The sequence below is a fragment of the Lactuca serriola genome, chromosome 1 (assembly GCF_051521515.1).
Source record: "Lactuca serriola cultivar US96UC23 chromosome 1, Lser_US96UC23_V15, whole genome shotgun sequence".
Lineage (NCBI taxonomy): Eukaryota > Viridiplantae > Streptophyta > Magnoliopsida > Asterales > Asteraceae > Lactuca > Lactuca serriola.
Genome location: NC_136408.1, coordinates 146288914 through 146298004, shown reverse-complemented (window position 1 = coordinate 146298004; position 9091 = coordinate 146288914).

The window sequence follows — 9091 nt, the reverse complement described above, 5'->3', positions numbered from 1 at the left end:
ACACTTTGAAAACTTCGCATAGAGCTTATCTGATCTAAGAGTTTGTAATATTTGACGAAGATGTTGGCCATGTTCCTCTTTGCTCTTTGAGTAAATAAGGATATCGTCAATGAAGACTATAACGAATTTGTCCAAGAATGGACGAAACACTCTGTTCATTAGGTCCATGAACACTGCAGGTGCATTCGTCAATCCGAATGGCATCACTATAAACTCGTAATGACCATAACGAGTTTTGAACGCGGTTTTGGGAACGTCTTCCTCCAAAATTCGTAACTGGTGATACCCGGATCTTAAGTCTATCTTCGAGAAGTAGTTCGCCCCTTGAAGTTGGTCGAACAGATCGTCAATGCGAGGCAGAGGGTATCGATTCTTGATGGTAAGTTTAGTCAGCTCACGGTAGTCTATACACATGCGGAATGATCCATCCTTCTTCTTTACGAACAAAACTGGTGCTCCCCAAGTTGAGAAGCTTGGTCTAATGAAACCTTTGCTTAGGAGTTCGTTAAGTTGGCTGGATAATTCCTGCATTTCGGAAGGTGCAAGATGATAGGGGGATTTGGCTACAGGGGTAGCTCCAGGGATTAAGTTGATTCGGAATTCGACTTGTCGTTCAGGAGGCACCCTTGGAAGATCATCGGGAAATACATCGGGAAAGTTGCAGACCTCAGGAATGCTCGCGATGTCTCTCACTTCTTGCTTTTTGTCTACCACATGAGTTAGGAATGCACAATACTCCTTGCAAAGGTATTTCTGTGCCTTGATGCAAGAAATGATTTGAAGGTTCGTTCTGGGTTTGTCGCCGTAGATAATAAGAGTTTCGTTAGTTGGCAAGTTCAAACGAATAGGTCTTTCACAGCATAGGATGTCGGCATGGTTGGGGCACAACCAATCCATACCTATTATGATGTCAAAGCTTTTGATAGAGACCGACATAAGGTCTATTGGGAAAGACAAGTCATTTAAGGTAAGGATACATCCTATGTATATATCGTTGGTGGATTCGGATTTTCCATTGGCCATTTCTACTGTGAAAGTTTTATTTAGTGGTTGGGAGTTCTAATTTAATAGATGTTTAAAGTTATGGCTCTCGAAGCTCCTCTCGGCACCACAATAAAAAAGAATGCATGTATAAGTATTGTTGAGAAGGAACATACCCGTGACTACTGCAGGGTCTGCCACCGCTTCTTCTTGACCTAGTGCTAGAAGTCTCCCAACCCCACCGGCATTTCCAGCCTTTGGACAATCTCTCTTGAAATGCCCCACATCGCCGCATTGGTAGCATGGTTGACTTACTCCCACATCAGGTACTTGGTTAAGGGGTTGAGGTGGTGTTCTACAGAATCGGGTAGTATGCCCTTTCCGGTTGCAGTTACGACACTGCATTTCATGGCAATTTCCGGTGTGGTGAAAATTGCACTTGTTGCATTTAGGGAGGCTACCAGCATAGGGCCTAGTTGGTGCTGGGTAGTTAGGGACAACAGCAGGTGCAGTAGTAGGTATGGTAGCAGGCACAGTAGTAGCATGGACTGCCACTATTTGTTGCTTCTTTGAAGGTTCCAGAGGAGATTTTCCCTTCCTTTTGTTCCAACCCTTCTTCTTGCTGTTGTTGTTGTTCTCCCTAGGTTGTTCTGGGGCAGTAACCACAGAGTTTTGACGGTTTCCGTGGTCAATAAGTGACTGTGCCAGTTCCTTGGCACTGTCAAAGGTGACAGGTTTAGATGCAATGACACTTGCTTGTATCTGGGGCGACAGTCCGCAAATATACCTTTCAATCTTTTTGCTCTCTGGAGCAACCATATCCGGACACATAATCGCCAAGTCAGAGAATCGATTCGTGTAAGTCGTTATGTCGGCACCGGCCATGGTAATACCCCAGAGTTCTTGTTCCAGTTTTTGAATTTCCCCTCGCGGGCAGTATTCCCGCATCAACATGGTTTTTAGGTTCTCCTAGCTTATAGTATTAGCCACTACCAAAGTTAGTGACTTAACATGGCCATTCCACCATGTTAGGGCCCTATCTAGGAAAGTAAAGGCAGCAAATTTAACTTTGCTACCCTCTGGACAGGAGCAGATTTCAAAGACTGCTTCTATCTTCTCAATCCACTGCCTTAAAACCATTACTCCTCCAGTTCCATTAAAGGTCCTGGGTTTGGCATTCGAGAAGTCTTTATAAGTGCACTCTCTCGAGTGCTCATGACCCTCGACAAGGTTAGAAGGACGTGGATCAGCTCCCGACCCACTAGTACTAGGAGCATTGATATGAGATAAGGCAGCCGCTACAGCTGTCGTGACTACCGCTTGGAACATGGCAGCATCGAATTGAGGGGGTGGTGATGGAGGTGGCGTTGGTGCTTCCGGTTCGTTTTTACGCCTTGGATTCCTACGAGGAAGCATCTTTTTCTATAAAAGTCAAAAAAAGATAGTGAGATATCAAGAATGAATATGAATTTGATATATCTGAACTTAAACACTTAATTCACAAGAAGCTTGTAAAGAATTGGAAATAGATGTCCACTGCAAGTATAACTTGCAATATGATAATATAAAGTAGAGTGATTATTTTTCAAAGAGTATCTAAATACATGTCGATTGTGTTGATATCTATGTAATTTGTATATTTGACCTTCAAGCAGGTCCACAATATTATGAAAGTATCAACATCAAACCGACCTATCGAAATTAAAAATTTTCGCGGCCGTATCGAAAAGTATGAAAAGAAACACTGGAACATATCCTTAATCCCAAAACTTTGGAATGGAAGGTTTGTGAAAAGTGTAATAGCTCTTGTTGAAGTAAGGTGCTTATTATTTTATTGATGCTTGATTTTGTACATGTCCTGAAAGTAGTCTATACATTTAGTATATTAAACTAGAAAAGTAGTGTAAACACTACTTGCGACGGTTGCTATGACGGTTACTGGGTTCCGCTTTGTCTTGCGATTTCCAGCGCCTTTCTTGGGCAGCTTGATGCTCCCTCAGTCCTCTGATCTCAGATTCGGTAGCATTAAGTTGCCTTTGAAGGACTTCAGTATGGTGTTGGGTATCATCTTGCATCTCGTCAAGACGAAGGATATCAGCAGCGTTAGCCTGCGCAGCCGCATTCACTTCTAGGATACGATTGATTGACATCCTTGATTGATCGAATTGTCGGGCAATTCGGTTCACTATAACCGGAAGAGCTCTGTCGGCTGTTCCTCCTACTGAGACGTTATAGAAACCCCGTGCCATTTCGTAGGAGGGCGTTGGCCGTCTTGTCGACTCCAATGGTTTATGTATTGGCCCCACTCGGGTATGGGTATTGCTTCCTCTTGTCTCGGGGGACGTATCCTCGGGTTGCAGACTTGTGGCTCTATATCTGTACCACTTGATTCGCTGTCCTCAAATGGTTCTTCATCTGAGTCTTCTTCTGGATCCTCCTCCGGATCTTCTACTATCCATCCTTGATTGCCATGATTTGGAAAATAAGGGTCCCCTGGTAGATGATGTCCTGCCATTGTGTCTGTACGAGAATAAGGTTATGAGAAATGCCTGAAAAGAAAACTAAAGCATATCGATGTTTATAATATTCTTATAGTATTTTATCTTCTGTTCTTAGAGTTTCTTCGGTAGTTGGTAAGTTTTAGACATGTCACAACACTACTATCACTCCCAAACACATGTTGGTCATGTCTGAAATCAATATAGTTGATCAGGCTATATTAATTCTAGATATGATTACATAACTGCCCGGGTTTAACTGTAATGTTCAACATCCAAATACTTTTAAGTTCTTATGACTATGTACTTGTAGGTATGAGGGTTAGTATACTTCTTGTAAAAATACTTAAAATTCTTAAAAGTATACTTGTAGTCAGAAATCTTAGCCCCAATGTATTTATAGTTTGTATATCTTTTATGGATTGATATACTGAGTTCACTATAAACAATGCTCTGATACCAATCTGTCACACCCCTAAACCAGACGGCGGAAACGTCCGAGGGTGGAGGACTTCATTTGTAGTATCACAACACATGGATCATAGTAATCAAAGTACAAACAACCATTGTATTTAAAAGTATAGTATTTACATGTGTTTAATCATTGTATATTGAAACCAAAACAGGTATACAAAGGAAGAAGATAAGACTCATAATGGCTCCATCTTCTCAAAAATCTTGGGGAGTACCTGTTATTATTTCCCTGAGAATACAAGTAATTTGAAAAGAGAGTATCAAAAATAAGTTGAGTGAGTACATAAGTCTTTATGTTTGCATGGGTGTCTTTGTATTTTGAATAAGAAAATTGTTCTAGAAAATCCCATATTTTCTATAGTATGTGAAAAGTAGTTTTATTCCTATAAAACCGTCCTATTTGTAAACCATTGTATTTGTAAAACTTGTATTTGAGAGGTGCCTGGCTTCACCAGCTGTTATTGAAAACTGTAGTATACCATTGTACTTTTTATTTTGTAAACTGGTACTTTGAAGATGTACTTTAGTTGTTTATACACTAATGTGTGGTTAATATCTTTTTAATGAGTTACTATAACCATACTAAGACATGAACGCCTGAAACAAACGCCTTGTGAGCGCTTAAACTGTTGATAACACTTGCCACTAATTGGCGTGTATGCCTGACTGTAGCTAGCAGCCTGAGTGCGGGGTTATCAATCCCGATACAGATCTACACACAACTTGTTTCGATCCCCAGACTGGAGATTCTGGTTATAGTGTCAGGGCTTTACCTTAGTTGTCTAAACTAAATTAAACAACCTGAATTTAATGTCTCATAAAAAGCATATAAACGTTACATGTATATTAGTTATGAAAACCCAATCATTCTGAAATAAATGATTGACAGTATGTTCTTGATTTAGTATCCCAAACATGTATTTGATAAGTGTAAGCCCTTGATTTGTTTTGAATTAAAACCCTTGTTGCATGTAAAACAGTGTATTCATATGAATTATTGCTCTATGTATCATAAATTATACCTATTATAATTTATATGTACCTTATGAATTGGTAAATAACTATTTTTACATGTAATCCTTTGCTCAACTTGTTACAAAGGGTGATTAAACTGATGAAATAACTTTTTTTTTATATACATATACAATTTTATATATAAGTAAAATTTGAACGACCTTCGGACAAATAACTGGTACTATAAGTCCACATCCAAACAAGGAAAAGGACCTAGAATGAATTATTAGTCCTAAGCCTTTTAAATCTTCTTTATATTAAATTATATATACAAATATGTATATTTGGGAAAAATATAAGTTTATAAAAGAATTCAATATTTGAAGTATTTTTGATGCTTTAAAATCATTTTATCATGATTTGAAATCATTTATTTATAACACAAAGTTGTTGTGTTGTACTTGTATTTCCCCTCTTAAAAAAGTAGAAATTATGAAAATACGGGGGTATGAACTCACTTGATAGGTGGTAATTCGGACAGAGTTTCGTTTCACGAAAATGAGTTTATTTGTCGAGAAACCGGCTCAAATCGGGCAGAGTTTTGACAGGAGAGTGGATGAATTCTCGAGAATTTTGGGGCTTCACGGCTTACTTCGGGCTCGAGTCTTGATATCGGGGCTTTAGGGGTTGTATATGAGCTTAAAGGAGTGGAAAGTGTGAAAGAGTGTGAAATTTAGGGTGAAAAAGTGAAATTATTCGGAAACCCTCGCATGCTATATATAGCCCGAAGGCTCGGACCCGAAGCTGTGCGAGGATGACACGCGTCTGACAGGTGGCGAGGCGAAGGAAGTTCCTCGGACCGGAGGCTCGCTGCTGGCTGGCTCGGATTGGACAAACCCTCGGTCCAATGGAAAGACGACACGTGCGAAGGGGGTTGGTCCGAGGCGTGCGAGGGGTGTGTGAGGAGCATGCGAGGGTGAGGTTCGTTGTGTCTCATGCGAGGCAGCCGACACGTGGAGGCCTCGCATGCGAAGGTGACGTGGCAGTTATTGTTCATGCGAATTTTCCCGATTTTTGGTATTTTTCATTATTTTTTTGCCAAAACTTATAAAATTCAAAACTTTTGCATACGAACGTTGTTTTTGACGTTCTTTATATGCACGCGTAGGTAAAGTTATACTCTACGACTTTCGTTTAGACTTCGTCGGCTAATTTTTAATTTATTTTTAATATTATTATTTTAAACAGACCGGGACGTGAATCCGGTATAAATTCATAAATTCTTCATACGACGTCGGTTTTTGTCTGTCTTTTTACCGTTGTACTACTAATGACGAGACCTTCAATTCTCGTTTAGGTTGTGTCAGCTAAAAACCACTCGATCTTTATTTCGAGTTTTTAGCTGTACACTGCTATACTAAAACTTAGAAAAATCATAATTTCCTCATACGAAGTCTGATTTTGGCTTTCTTTTTATGAAAGTTCTTGGTTTAACATAAAATATAACTTTCATTTAGATTGTTAAGGCTAGAAAGCCTTTTATCAAAAATTCAGTTTTTACACTGAACAGTGTTTTGCCGGTTTTGTCACGGATTTTCGATTGGTCATAACTTCTTCGTTATAACTCGGATATTAGTGTTCTTTATATTTTTGGAAACCTTGTTACAATCTCTATCACTTGGTTCAACCCAATTGAGATTATTTAGTAATTTATTTTTGAGGGTCAATTATGTAAATATACATAGTATGCCAAAATTTCTCTTTATTTAATTAAAAAGAAGTACAATTTGACCTACACTATTAGATAAGTTTGAAATAACTGTTTGTTACAGAAACCCTAGTAATCCCTTTGATGAGATCGAAATCAATGGAAACCTGAACCTCCGTGGAAGAATCAATTGAGATCATGGATTGAGAGGTTGAACGTACGAAGCAAAGCCGCATCCCGGTAGTGAGGGTTCGCTGGAATGTCAAGCGGAGACCCGATTCCACTTAGGAGCGTGAGGACCCGATGCAGTAGATTCATTCTCGTCTTTGTTTTCACTTCATGATCTGTAACCAAATCTTTGAATTTCGGGACGAAATTCCCTCTAACGAGGGGATAATGTGACAACCCGAAGTTATCCATCGCCAAAATCCAATTCGTTTGTAAGACCCGTTTTTAGCAATTCATTTCCGATTTCGTAATTAAATTAAGTCATTAATTTGAAATTATTATTATGACTTAATGGGTGTCTCAACACATTTAGAACTCATTTTAGCACCCCATTCTAGTTATCGGAAAATTTTTAGAATCAACCATATCGGGTTACGGCAACTTTATTGGGTATGACCAAAAGCCACGTCTAACGTCGGTATCAGGTAGAATTCCATCATGTCCAAATCTTAAACACTATTTAAAGATATTTAAGCTTCCATTTGAAGCTTTTTCCCTCTCTCACTACTCTCTCTCTAACCTCTCTCCTCAAACCAAAGAATTAGGTCCAAAAACATCAATTTAAGGCTGAAATCGATTAAGGTAACTTCTCTAACTCATAGTATAGCACCATAGGCCTTCAAATTCGTGTTTAAAACTTGGAAAAGGACCATCTTCATGAGTTTACGGCCATGGATCATGCTTGGGCTGTAAACTCAAATAAAATGGGTTTTTATGCCTTTAAACCCCTCCAAACCAATTTTGGGACTTAGATACGACTATATGGCTTACCAATTCGGACTTAGAACACCCTAATCATCATTTTTGAGGAGTAAACATGAGTTTACTGCCCAAGAACATGCTTGGGCCGTAAACTCATCTCAAAGGGGAGTAAACTCCTTCTAAGGTACTAAATTGCCATTTATACACCTTCTAAGCCTTGAAAAAAAATCTAGAAGCAAACATGAACAACTTAGAAGCCTAAAACATAAAGAAATCACCCCTCTAAGGAGTTCACAGCCATAAGGGGAGTCATGGGCCGTAAACTCCTAAAATCATGTCAAATGATGCCCAAATTTCACCCCTAGACTTGTAAAATAACTTGGAATCACTTGTGATTAATTATGGACCACCAAGAAAACATTTTGGGCATGTATATATGAGTTTACGACCATAAACATGTAGTTTACTGCCATAAACTCCTCAAATGGTCCCTAAATTGCTTAAAACACTTCTCCATGCCTTGAAACCAACCCTAGAATTTTCCCTCAAGTGATATGAAGCCATTTTGCACCATAGAACACCCCACCATGAGTTTATGGCCGTAAACTCATGGGGAAGGTTACATTAGGGCCGAAAACTCTTGTATGAGTTTACCCTTGAAGAGTAAACTCCATATCCAAGGCTTATGTGTCCTCAAATGCCACCCGGGTCCTTCCAAACATTTGTAATGGAGTGTTTCCGCAACTAGAAGTGTATGTCCCTAAAAAATAAATTAATCAAGTCCTAATTAGATACAAATGTGTATCTTTTCATAATACATAGGAATCTTGTACGTTTGCGAACCCAGAACTGACGTTTAGGATCCAAACTGACGCGTTTCTCAATCGGTGAGTTCATACCCCTACCCTTTTTCAATGGTTTTTCAATGTTTACAGGGAGGGGGAATACAAGCAAAAGTACAAGAATATCTTGTACTTAAATTCATTATTTCATTTAAATGGTTTCATAATCCGCACACTTTTAAGAATTGAAAACATATTAACAAACAATTTTACTTATGGAATTGTTCTTCAAACATAATTAAATTCTTATTATATAGTGTTATACGTTGTACTTCACAATTGAATGTTCACACTTTAACTAATAAAAGTCATAGAACATTGTAGAAGTCATAGAACATTGTATTGTCCTTAATAAAACACCCCTTAGGATCGAGTGTGAAGGACAAATATCATTAGAACTTAGTCAGTTATAGATACTACTCCCCTAAACACGAGAGTAAAGAGTAATGTTAAAGATTGGAGACACGTCCTTTATAACACTTCCCTTGGCACGAGAGAGTGGAGGACTATCCCTAAATCTGTCAGTGTAGGCCACTATGTCTACGCCGACCATTGTGAGTTCCCATAGTTCTTGTTCCAGTTTCTGCACTTCGCCCCTCGGGCAGTATTCTTCCAGCATCATCGCTTTTAGGTTCTCCCAACCTATTGAGTTAGCCACTGATAGGGTTAGTGACTTAACATGGCTGTTCCACCATGTCAGGGCT